Source organism: Montipora foliosa, unplaced genomic scaffold (genome assembly GCF_036669935.1).
Source record: "Montipora foliosa isolate CH-2021 unplaced genomic scaffold, ASM3666993v2 scaffold_480, whole genome shotgun sequence".
Lineage (NCBI taxonomy): Eukaryota > Metazoa > Cnidaria > Anthozoa > Scleractinia > Acroporidae > Montipora > Montipora foliosa.
The window spans coordinates 29,328-42,500 of NW_027179790.1; the positions used below are offsets into that span (position 1 = coordinate 29,328).

Genomic DNA, 13,173 nt, shown 5'->3' on the forward strand with positions numbered 1-13,173 from the left:
CGAATTTTAGCTCACTTGCTTTATCTGAATCGTACGAAAAGAAAATGTTAAGAGCTTTTATTGGCTCACAAGGCCAGCGAAAACCGAATGGAGTGTTGGTATTGTTTTTCCAACAGCCAAGCCACATTCCCTCTGTTTTTGAAGTGTTAATTTCCTAGCCGGAGAGGTTTTTAAAATCATTTAGAAATGCTAGCAGATGTGTGATAGAATCAAGGTCACGCACAAAAACAATGGTATCGTCCGCGTATAACGAAATTTTGATTTTTTTCTTCTCTACCTTAATTTCTTTTATCGTGGCTTTATTTATAATTGCATTGGCAAGCACGTCCATACCAATTACAAAAAGCAACCCAGACAAAGGGAAACCTTGTCGAACCCCTCTTTCCAAAATGAAGAAATCTGATGCGTGGCCGTTATTTAAAACGCAGCTTGTAACATTGTTGCAAAAACGTTTGACCCAATTACCAATGTCAGGTCCAAAATTAAAGCTATTTAGGGTGTCGATGAGAAAATTCCATTCGATAGTGTCGAAAGCTTTTCCAAAAAAAATCCCGGCGAGTTATTCTCTTCTGTATATGCATAGTTAATGTAGGGGAATGGTTATGAAACCCGACAACTTTCTTTGTTGTAGGTTTTTGTTCTCTTTTCCGGCCTTGACCGTGCACAAAACACAATAGTTGTTTACTCCGTACTGAGAAACTAACTAATAGAAACGTGTTGGTTACGTAATTCATGCATAGTGTATGAGCGCAAAACAAAAGATTGTGCACGGTCGTGGACTTTCCAACCTAAATCTTGGCATCTTTGTTTGCTCCTTTGATGTTTTCCGAGCTTCCTAACCATTCCCCTCTATTAACTATGGTATATGACATTATCTCTAAAATTAAACGAATATTAATGATTTTCGGAAGAACTTTTTCTAATCTCTTCGCAATTGCTTTTGTCAATATTTTGTGGTCAACATTAAGGAGAGAGATTGGCCGGAGGTTCTCAAGCGAGGTGGTATCTTTATTTGGCTTTGGTATGAGGGTAATGTGTTTAGCATATGTTGATTGACAGAAAGGAGTTTCTTCAGTAAGAAGGGTCGTCTTAGCTATTCGACAAAATGCCTGAAATATTGCACTGTAGAACGGGTGCTATGTCAAACAGCGCGTATTCGCTCATGCATATCTGTAATATTTCTACTTTACATCAAGAACAGCTTAATTATTTACTACGAAACTAAAGGGCATGTTAAAGTTAGTGTGGTCATTGCAGTCAAGCAAGGATCGTAAATGACCTTTCAAGGCTTGACACCTGGAGTCTAGCTCTCTTATTATGATGGTAAATTTTGTAAAATAAGGTGGCTTAATCACATGACTATAACGTAGATATAGTTATTAGCAATTCACCTTTATCACGCGGCGGCCATTTTGGAGTCCGTGGGGAATAAAGACTTTGTCTTTGCCCGTCCAGCCTTACACTGAATGAGAGGTTCGACGGGCAAAATCTTTTGTTTGGACATTGAGTGATATGGGTCTATAGCTGACACTTTAGCTGTGTTTCTGAAATACAGCGTAGCAGGGAGGGCTCTAAGGTGAAAGCAGTTGAGTTCCATCAACGTGGACCGGGTCTCGATTCCCAGACTGGAAGTCATTAGTGGATTGAATTTGTGGCTTCCCTACCCGGCTTCGATATATTTTTCTCCGGACACTCAGGAGGTTGTCACCGTTAAGTGGAAAGCAGCATTTGATTTGATCTGCTTTTTTTAAAGTTTATTTACTACTACTACTACTACTACTACTACTACTACTACTACTACTACTACTACTACTACTACTACTACTACTACTACTACTACTACTACACTACTACTACTACTACAACTACTACTACTACTACTACTACTACTACTACTACTACTACTAGTACTACTACTACCACTACTACTACTACTACTACTACTACTACTACTAGTACTACTACTACTACTACTACTACTACAAATAATAATAATAATAATAATAATAATAATAATAATAATAATAATAATAATTTATATCGCGCTTTAAGTAAAAATATTCTAAAGAGCTTTACGACAAAGTATAAAAACACACTTTAAACTACTATTTACAAAAATAAAAATTTTACAACCCAATAGAAACAAAGCCGGGGACATTAGTTTCCAGCTTTGTCTCAACTGTGTTGAACTATAAAAACTATAAAAGAGTGTTTTAAAGTAAAATGCAAAGAAAAATTCAATATTATCAATAACGATTATAAAATCTACAGCAAAAGTGCGCGTGGATTAAAATCTTGGTTGAGTCTTCAGAAAGGCACTTCCTGATTTGTCTGATTTTGTACAACCCAAAAAAAGTTTTACTGCAGACCTTGCCGACGTGTGCAGCCATGGACATCGTGCTGTCAAACCAAGGACCTAGATTACGAACCGAGTCAGCAGGCTTAATTTCAGATGTGCCAACATGAATGTGATCGATGTTGACTTTTGCAAGCTGTCAGTCTTTTGCAAGCTGTCAGTCTCGCCATCATTCAACATCAGCTCCATTGCGCGGATAGCGACATCCCGGGAAGCGTCTGATCCAGCACGAAACGATACATACAGCTGGGTATCATCACCGTAACCATGCATGGTTGGCAGATGTTTCTTCATAACATGGAACAGACGCAAAGCGTAGATGATGAAAAGTCTCGGCCCAAGACAGCTTCCCTAAGACACACCAGTAGCAAGACAAAAGTCTCTAGACTGTTGTTGATCAATGACGACACGCGGTTTCAACCAGGAGAGCGCAAGATCGTCCACTCCAAGATCACGCTGCAGCAAATCTACCAAGAGCATGTGATGAAGGTCCAAGAGGACAAGCAAAGTAACTTCTTGTCTGTCCATGGCAAGAAGGATGTCGTTCTGGACTTTCACTAGTGCAGTTTCAGTCTAATGGTACTGACGGTACAAAGACTGACAAGTAGGAAAAGGGGGATGCTCTGAACAATGAGCTAACAGCTGTGGGATAACTGCTTTCTCAGCCAGCTTGGAGACAAAGGGCAAGTTACTAACGGGTCGGAAGTTCTCCTGCACAAGCTCAAGACCAACTTTCTTTAGCAACAGCGAGATAAGTGCAACCGTTCAACTGTCTGGGACACAACCATTTTCGAGAGACGAGTTGATTATCTTAGTGATGATTGGAGCTAGTTAATTCACGCATAATTTCACAAGTCAAGTAGAAACAGGATCCAGCAGACAACTTGCTTTTGATGACGAGAAAATAATGGTACGCATCTCTTGCTCGGTGACAGGGGAGAATCGCTGAAGGTTGCCAGATGGTGAGGGCACAAAGTAGTCATGTGGTGGAACGGTGCAGTTCTTGATTTTCTCCCACCATTGTTGCCTTTCACTTTACACAGGGAGTTAACAACCTGAAATAGCTTTTTGGAATATCCAGCACAGTCATGTATAAGTCCGGCATAGTTGATCCTCTTGGCATCCTTCAAGCGCGAACATTATTCAGCACAAGCCTCACGGTAAGCGCGGATGTCCGAGTCTAGATTAGTATTCCTCATCTTCCTTTCGAGTTTTCTACGCTTGGTCTTCAGACGCTTCAGTTCTTCGTCAAACCAGGGCACTCTAGGACGTACTAATAGTATCTTCCTCTGTACAGGTGCATGTTTGTCAAGAATAGAAGGCAGCGTTCTATCGTAAGTCGTTGCCAGATCAGTAACAGGAAGTTCCTTAAGTTCTGATGCAAGAATATCCCCTTTAAATGCCTCGAGATGAATGTCCTAGCTTCCATTTACGAAATGATACTTCCTTGACCGTTGTGGAAGTAGATGGAATAGAAAGAGAACACTCAATGAAGCAATTATCCGACTGGAACATCGAGGGATGCGGAGAGATAACCGTGAGATCGAACCAGTGACCAGATATGTGGGTGGCAAACGTAACGTGCTGTTGTAATCCGAAAGTTTCAAGAAGTTCAGAGAGTTGCCTAGGATCAGGATCAGTGGAATCATCCATAGAAATAACCAGAAATAACCACCGTCTCAGAGCACAAACTGACTGCAGTTTCAAGATAATCGGAGAACTCTGTAAGGAAAGCAGTGGTTGGCACCGGGTGAACATCAGAGTACGGTGGCCGATACACAACAACAAACTTGGAAGTCAGACCATGGGCGGTAAGGTTCTACTCGGATACTCCAAAAGATCGTTTCTCTTCTCCGTTAACCATATGAATCTTGATGTGACCACGGACCAGAATACCGGTCCTACCACCCCGGCGATCATCTTCTCTTGATACATTCCGGAAAGAGTAGCCTTGAGGAAAGGGGGCAGCTAGAGCAACACTATCCTCGTCACGCAGCCAAGTTTGCGTAACCATCCACACATCGATCTTGTTGCCAATTACATGATGCATTAAAACTTCCGTCTTGTAACGAATAAACCTAGCGTTGACATTTCCAAAAGTGAAAGATTCTTTAGGCCGTGTAGAATGTGGCAGACGCCGTACAGGAATTAAATTCTGATGATTACGTCAAGTGGATTCGTGAGCCGTTATATTGTCAAGGGAACGGTGAGCTCGATTGTAGCCTGCTGAGGTGTCAACTTGAATATTTAATGTGTTATCCAAAGAAATATGCAAATGATCTGTGCAATTACTTACGAATGAAGAAGGAGAAGAATCCTGTAACATCAGTCCAGTAGAGATAATCGATTCCATGCTATGAGTTGTTGATAGCTTAACTTTCCTTTGACCTGATCTGCAACCTCGGTGTGTTAGTTTTGTTCTTGAAATGCCAAGATCAGATAGAAAAATTTGGTTTTATCAACGGAGTTGATAATGTAAATTGGCCACCGTACAGAGCTTTTAGAATCTCTGTACGGTGGTCAATTTACATTATCAACTCCGTTGATAAAACCAAATTTTTGTATACTACTTCCCCACCGACGCAGCACCACAGTTTCTTTAAAAACTACCCCTTCATTCAAGATCAGATAGAGTTCGCCACAGCGACCTATCGAGACGGACTTCACTTATCATCTCCAAGACCGAGGAGAGAATCGCAGATTTTGAATCCCCTGATGTTAAACGAATGAAAACTGAGAGATAGACTTAAATTGCGAACTAGACCAAAACTATTCGCAAAAATTTTCGAAGCTCAAATGAACATGTGCTGCCTGTTAGGCGCTCATCTATCCCTCATTTGAAACGCCTCCAAGCAGTAGGGCACTTGGCGCGGCTACACACCCTTGAATCAATACTAAAGTGATTCCAAGTGACAATGATATGTCTTTCCAATATTTAACAGAAAATAAAATGATTATTATTACTGATGGTAATACTCCCCACTAAATCTGCCTTAAACAATTAATTCTGTAATTCAGAAGCGTTGCCAACGTTTCAAACACATTACAACTTTGTGCATCATTCACTCGCTCACTTAACCAGTGAATTGGTCACCCACAACAAACTATCCTTACTTGGCATGAACATCATCAACAGCTAAACCTGCGTCTACAAAACGCCAAACGAATACTTGTTTTTTTCTTCTTACTATAATTGAACTGAAATATTTTCATTAATGAATGGAACGCTTTGAAGTTGACATTCTCGAAACTTTGCTACCCTTCTAAGTTGATTGATGCCACTATCAACAAATTTCAGTATTTCCACTAGTCTTGTAGAGCACAGCTGCACAAAGTGACACAAGAGACAAGAGTAGCGATCCCCTTCACAAGATCATATTCCCCTTTTGTCAATCAGAAAACTGCCTTAACGGAGAAATCAAACAATTGTTGTTTCTTTTCAACCTGTTTTTAGTGGCCAGAAAGTCTACAGTATCCTCAAGACTAGAGAGACAAAAGCGAAAACCTTAAACAAGCAATTTTATGTTTGTTTGTTTTTTTTGAAATATCATTTCAAGAGTGCTCTTCGACATGGTTTCTCAAATCGACACCTATACCAACGCATTAACGAACACGGAAGCTTAAGATATTCGATTGGAAGACGCGTGCAACAAGATGGAGTCAAGAAACTTTGCCTAAAAAGAAAATTGTTGTGACAATAGATAACCCTTAAGGCTAAGAAGCTTTGTTCTTCTCTCTTAGAGTTTATTCCAAAATTGGATGATTTTTCGACCAAAATACGGAAATCATACAATTTTGTAAAAATTAAGGCACTTTTCAATAGCTGTTTTTACAACCTCTTAAAATAAGTGAAACAAGTGTTATTTGCAGTCAATCTTGGAACATGGTTCATGTCACAGTATGTAACAGGGAGAAAAAAAAATTAATATTGAATGATTACCTCGTCTATCAATCTTTTATCTTGCAAATTCACGTACCACTCACTGTATTGTTTTCTATCCTGTATAAAGCCTAGCCAGAAATCCATACGGACTTCTAGGTTATGGTCTTCTGGCGCAGCCAATTCCGAATCATGAACGGTCTGAATACAGTGTGCTTTTGCGTGTTACCACACATTGTAGAGATCGGCGATATGCTTCCAAACGGATCATTTTGGCATTGCTGACGCTAAAAACCACTGCTGTAGAAAGCTTTCAAACAGATCCTTGGATGTTCCTGAGCAATTTATTTCAGCATCCTGTGGGTGGACACGAGTGTCTAGGTCGTCGAATTTTAGTCGATAGTTTACTGTGAGATGGTGATAGCCCCAGGCTTGCATGTAAGCATTCTTACTTGAGCTTTCCATATGTCGCTCTTCACTCGTTATCCTGACAAATGAGAGCGCGGATTATTGGCAAAAGTGAATATTTTTCCCCTCGCTTGACCACAACAAAAAAGCAGGTTTTCGTTTCTCAGCGAATGCTACCAAACACTCACTGTCCTTCAATGAAGCGATCTCGGTGATACTTTATCTTGCGAAACTTGGAATCATGCATCTCTGTAAACAGTTGAGAGAGATTAAAAAAAAAATGGTCGCAGTACAAAGTAAATGCCAGGAAAGGAAAGTGGGAGGTGAAATTAGTAAGAATGTCAATTTTAAGGTCGCTGACGTTTAAGTGCGGCGGATGTAAGAGAATAGGCCTTTTGCAACTAACGATCACATGGTACAAAATCCGCCATGCTGGAGGGCAAGCTCATCATTATTCCCCCACTGGGACATGTAAACAAAGGCAAGTCGAGCTTGACTGGTTCAGGTCTCTTTGTTTTAATGTCCCAGTGGGGGAATAATGATGAGCTTGCCCTCCAGCATGGCGGATTTTGTACCATGTGTTCGTTTGTTACAAAAGGCCTATTGTGCGCTGGATGCCATCCAGCATGCGCAGCGGTTTCCATATATTCTCAGTTAATTTTATAAGCGATCATTTTTTTACGATTGACAAGGTCACGTGAAATGGTCATGCAAGGGCCTATTGGCTCCGAATCTGTCTGCACATACCTCTTGGTATTAGCTATAACAAATATCACCTGATACAAGTTGGCTAACAACGGGTAATGCGCGAAGGACATTCAGGCATCCAACTCCAATGTACCTGACTGAGCTCATTAGTCCTTATGTTCCTAGATGAGCTCTTAGGTCTGCGGACCAACTTTTGCTGGAGAAGCCAACGCATAATCTCAAATTGATCGACTTCAGGGCTTTCTCAGTGTGCGCGCCGTACCTCTTGGAATTCCCTTTCATTTGAAATTAAAATCAGTGCATCTGACCTTATTTTTAAAGCTAAGCTTAAGACCTATCTCTTTCGGTAAGCCTATTTTTAGATAATGTTCCCAAGAAGAAGATAAAATACAAGTTGGTTGGCAATTGGCGAAGGACAACTGAAAAATCAGTTCTAGGCAGGAATCGAACCTACGAGCTCCGTAACACCGGTCCGATGGTATACCCACTGAGCAATTATAACTCACTTGAGAACAAGGTAGTTGTTTTATCTAGGTTCTGAAAAGACAATGTGTCCCGCTGTCTGCAGGCACTACACTCTAATTTTTCAGTTTTCCTTCTCCCGTTGCCAACCAATTCGTATCATCTCTTGTCCTCGGGCCCATTACACCTTTCCATCATTCATGTATTTGTAAAATTGAGGAGCTTGACTTTGTAGAGCCCGCCGACAGCGGGGCACATTGACCTTGCAGTACCTAGATAAAAGCGACCAAGCTCTCTAGTGACTTATAGTAGCTTAATTGGTAGAACATCTGATTGGTGTTATGGCGGTGGTAGGTTCGATTCCTGCCTAGGACTTTCCCGTTGTCCTTCGCCCGTTGCCCATTGCCAACCAATCTCGTACTCAGAGTCCTCGGGCTTTTTTCGGTCAGCGGGTGAGAGCCCGGAGAGACTCTGGGATAATAAACTCCGTTTTCCCAGAAAAAGTGTGTTCCGGTGTTATTGTGCATGCTTGGGTTTAAACGGAAACAGAGTAGAAATGGCAGGTTGAGAGTGTTGGAAACCAAAATTTTTTAAACACCATAAAAGAAACTGGAGAAATGATCATTGGCTTGCTGCAAGAGCGAATGAAGATGAAACTTGAGACGCTTTCGGTAAGTGTATTTTTAGTGTTTCAGCGTCCATCCCATCGTACAAGCAACGCGATCGACAATTTTTTTTGTGGAAATGACACCAGTGTCCTCTTCTACTACAAATTTATATTTCCGCAATTCTAAATGGCTTCAACAAGACCTTCTTTCACGGATTTCTTCCCAAAGAGACTGATGTAATGTTTTCCCACGGTACTTTTGCAACAGCAACAATAATCAGTTCTTAGCAGCGTGGGAAGGTTCCCGTAAGGTATTAGACAAAATTCAAACCCCGTCGTTATGTTATTTTTGTGATTTATGTATTTCTGAGGTTGAAAGTACAAACATCACTGAAACTAGTTTTAGATTTTGAATCTCCCTCTAAAAGTCTGGGGTTTCCGAATTACTTACCGACTTCCTGTCGGACTGCCGTTGTATTCAGGCGACCAATGAAAAAAGTAGTTTAAGTCCATTATCCAAGAGTCTCTTTGGGGCTTACTTGCTGATCAAAATGCCCGAGGACCCTGGGTTCGAGATTGGTTGCCAGCCAACTTGTATCATATAATCTTCTTCGGTCCATTAAACTTTTCCCTCATTCATGTATTTGTAAAATTGAGGCGCTTGACTTTGTAGAGCCCGCAGACAGCGGGACACATTTTCCCTTTAGGACCTAGATAAAAAGGACCCAACTTTCCAGTGAGTTTGGTAGCTCAATGGGTAGACTGTTGAGTTGGATGCCTGAGTGTAATTATAAGTGACGGCTAGCATACTTTTTTGCTCAAGGAAAGCTTACTTCCAGAAAACTACCAGCTTCGGAGGATTGATTATTGTCCGTTGCAGTTTTCTTTTTAGAGCATCTTCAAACAAGTCCATCTCCTGATGCCAACTGACTGGGTTTCCACACCCAGATTCTGGCAAAGCAACAGATGACACGAGTAGATTGTGTTATTTTTACTACTCCATGTACCCCCTGTGATCGGCTAGAGGCCGGAAACAGCTTACCTGCCTCCATGAGCTCAAGGGCTGACATTAGGAAATATTAGTAGAAAATAAAGTAAGTGCCAAGGTTCTGCCAGAGTGAAAACGTGCAACACGCCTAGGGAACTGTTTTCAAGAGACGTTCAGTAATGATTTTTTGTGAGTAAGCCTAAACTTATGATATTGTAAATTGAAAACATTCTTTCTCAGTTTTCTCTTTAGTCTGTTTATCTCATTTGGGTTAGATTTTTCATTGCGATACTGATGATTATGCTGAGCACTTTTTACACTTATCAAATATTATGGACGTATTTATTTATGCAAAGTGCCAATGCTAGTCACAAAAATCGTGGCTCACCAATCAGTTGAAAGATGTTTTGAAACTTAAAGCTATTTTAAAGGTGACACTGATTCTCGTTTATAATGTCGTATAGTTAGCTGATGGCTAAAATCTGTAAATTGGCTTTTTTTTGCAGCTAAACCAAGGGTAATAATTCCTTTACGAGTGATTCGAACAGTCTCACAGCATTATGTGTGGTGCTTGTCTGAAGGGACGCCCCCGATCAACATATCATTGATGAACTCATCTACAACCTTGGCTTCCCGGACTGGAGTGGTGTGGAGCAAACTGAACCAGGGTGGTAATTATAGCTGCATCGCTACCAACGAAGTTGGCACTGAGTCAAAGACGTTTTACGTTTCTCTCACAGGTGAGATTATTGCTAAGGTAAACCATGCAGTAACACAAAGTCTGGTGACCGTACTTTGGTTGATTTCAAGAATCAGGTTGAGGGAGTCCTGTTTAATGCTAACTGAAGAGAAATTAAAGCAAACTCTTATAACTACTTCTATTTTATCTTAAGCTTTTTATTTTCAGTACACAGTAATTTTTAGAGAGTTATTTTAACTCCAAAAATGGAGTTAAAATTTTAGGTTCAAAATAACTCTTTTTTTGGAGTAACTTTAATTCCTAAATTTAACTCCAAAAATGGGGTTGAAATAACTCCTAAACTGGGGTTAAGTTAACTCTTCATATAGGGTAGTTTTAACTCTTCCTGGAGTTATAAAGACTCCAAAATGGAGTAAAACTTTTTGGTTCAAAATAACTCCTTTTTTGGAGTATCTTTAACTCCTCAATGAAACTCCAAAACTGGAGTTAATACAACTCTTCAAATGGGGTTATTATGACTCCAAAGTGGAGTACAAAGTTTAGGTTCAAAATAACTCCTTTTTTGGATAACTTTAACCCCTTGTTTTTCAACTCCAAAACTGGGGTTGAAATTACTCCAAAAATGGCGTAAGAATCTTCTGTTCACAATAACTCCTTTCCGAGGGTAATTTCATTTCCTCTACTTTAACTCCAAATCTGGGGTTAACTGCACTTTTACAATAGAACAAAGACAACATTATTTCTTGTTCATCATGCAATTTACTGGTAGAACATTCCAAAACAAATTACTTACACATAAGCAATGATTTAAAATTTTGAAATGCCACATTAACAAATGAATTTTGAATGCATGAGACAATGTTTCATGTTTAAAAACTAACCTTTTGCTTATCAATCGCTTACTACTGCATTTTATATACAAACAAACAAACAAAATGGATCATTCCTCGATAAGCATCAACTCTTTGTAATAACTGAAACCTTACACTACAATAATAATTATTTTGAAATGCCATGAATTAAATGAACAATTTTTCTCAACATAAAATATTTACTCCTTGTAATAAATTCCTCAATAAACATTAACTCTTTGTAATAAATACTAACTGAAACCTTGAAGGAATTTATATTGCACTATCACTACAATAATAATTATTTTGAAATGTGATGAATTAAATAAACAATTTTTCCTCAGCATATAAAATATTTACTCCTTGTACTAAATTTCTCAATAAACATTAACTCTAAATGTAATAAATCCTTACTGAAATCTTGAAGAAATTTATATAAGGTTTTCATTAAGTTAAGTTCAGTACAATATAGTGTAAATGAAAAACATGGACCTGTACATGTACATGTATTATTACATCTGTTGAAAAGTAGGCTCTTCAGAATTTAAAATAACTTCATGGTTGATCAGCTTCTAATGGCCATCAACAGCTATGAATACTAAAAGTCGTTATCGGTTGTAAGGGTATGAAAGGAAAATCAAGGTGGTCATTTACACCCGTTCTTCGAAAGAGTCGAAATAAATTTGTTGACTGCCACCCTCTTTTTAGCAGCCTCAGGTTGATGTTTCCCTAACAATGTCTCACAAAAAAGATAAACATTACTGGCCTTAGCTGGGTATGAAATGATAAAAACAAAAAAGCATGCCATGACGAGGCCCAGGAATTTGCAAGTGAGGTCCCTGCACCTAACGTGGGGACCTCAACTCCTTCCACTGCCACACACAGTAGATCGAGACACCAAAATTCCCCAGAGCCAACTATTCTGGGGAACCTACTTTCTTCTATAGCTTTATAAAATGAATCCTCTTCCTGCAAAAACAGACAAAATGTATTGAGACCCTGAATTGCCACTGACAGTAAAGTTGCAGGAACTTTTATTTTAATCATAATCATTAATCTTGGGGTTACATTGTGCCAACTGCCAGTTCCAATGAGAAATAAAAGAGCACATACTGGGTGCATGATAAACTGTACACAAGAGTTGGCCATTTGGCAGTTCAGACAATAAATAATGTAGAAAACAAGCTTGCTCCATGGTCAGTATTTCCCAAAGACAATCATCTGTAGACAAGGTATAATTAACTCTTAAACTCTCCCATGGATGTGATAAGACAATTTAAACCTGCATGTGTAGGTTGAAAATTACCAACAATGAATAATAATTGTACATGTATTAGGATTAGGAGACAAGGGGAATTAAGATTCAACCTAGTTTAAAATGTTTTTACCTGAATTTGATTTTTTCCTAAAACATGAACATGTAACTTCTACAGGGAAATTAAAAGTGGAAATTGTATTACCATGGAGATCTTTACAACATCTTCTCAGACTCCCTCCTTCGTCTTTCAGAAGCCTGGGCAATATTACCACGGCAGCAGCCTCTTCAATTCCTTGTAGCAAAGAAAAATGCTTTAGATTAGAACCTTTTGGGTACATGGAACTATTTCAGACAACAGCTTTGAGGCTGGTTTATACAGTGACATAGGCATAGGCATAACGACGTTTGCACTGTTACTAACTTGTACTTATGCTTATGTCAGGGCTTGAAATAATTTCCTGGCTGGCGCCGGTTAGGTTGTCCGGACCCGATTCTGTCCAGACAAATGCACATTACGTCAACTGTACACCAGCCTTTAAACACAGGCATCAATATTTTAGTGTTAAGTACCAGAGTATTCAGAGACATCAATAATTTGGTGTTAGGTACCAGAGCATCCAGGGAAACAGGTTTGCAAATCTTATCATGTGTCTACAGTTCATGTCATAAACAAATGCACCAACTTATCTACAAATAAAGGGGTCGATATGAACAGAATTTTAAAATTGACATCCCAAGTCTTAAGAGAAGTTATATTCAGTGAATTCATCATAAAGTTTGGAGCATCATTGCAAAATGTGCAAGAGATCATGACATGGCTTTCATTGTCATAATTCACGGTGCAAATTCTTAGGAGTCTTGGGTATGGTGTATCTCCCTGTTTCAATGTGAAGTTGCTGATTCCCAAGGGAAAATTTATTTACAGTGTATAGCAGACCTGTGAAAGCTTTTTTGT

The 13,173-nt window shown here is 39.3% G+C and overlaps 1 pseudogene; it reads left to right on the forward strand.

Moving 5' to 3' along the window:
- Positions 1–2,623: 2,623 nt before the first annotated feature.
- The window catches only part of LOC137989921 (uncharacterized), a 12,556-nt pseudogene continuing 2,006 nt past the window's right edge, over positions 2,624–13,173 (forward strand).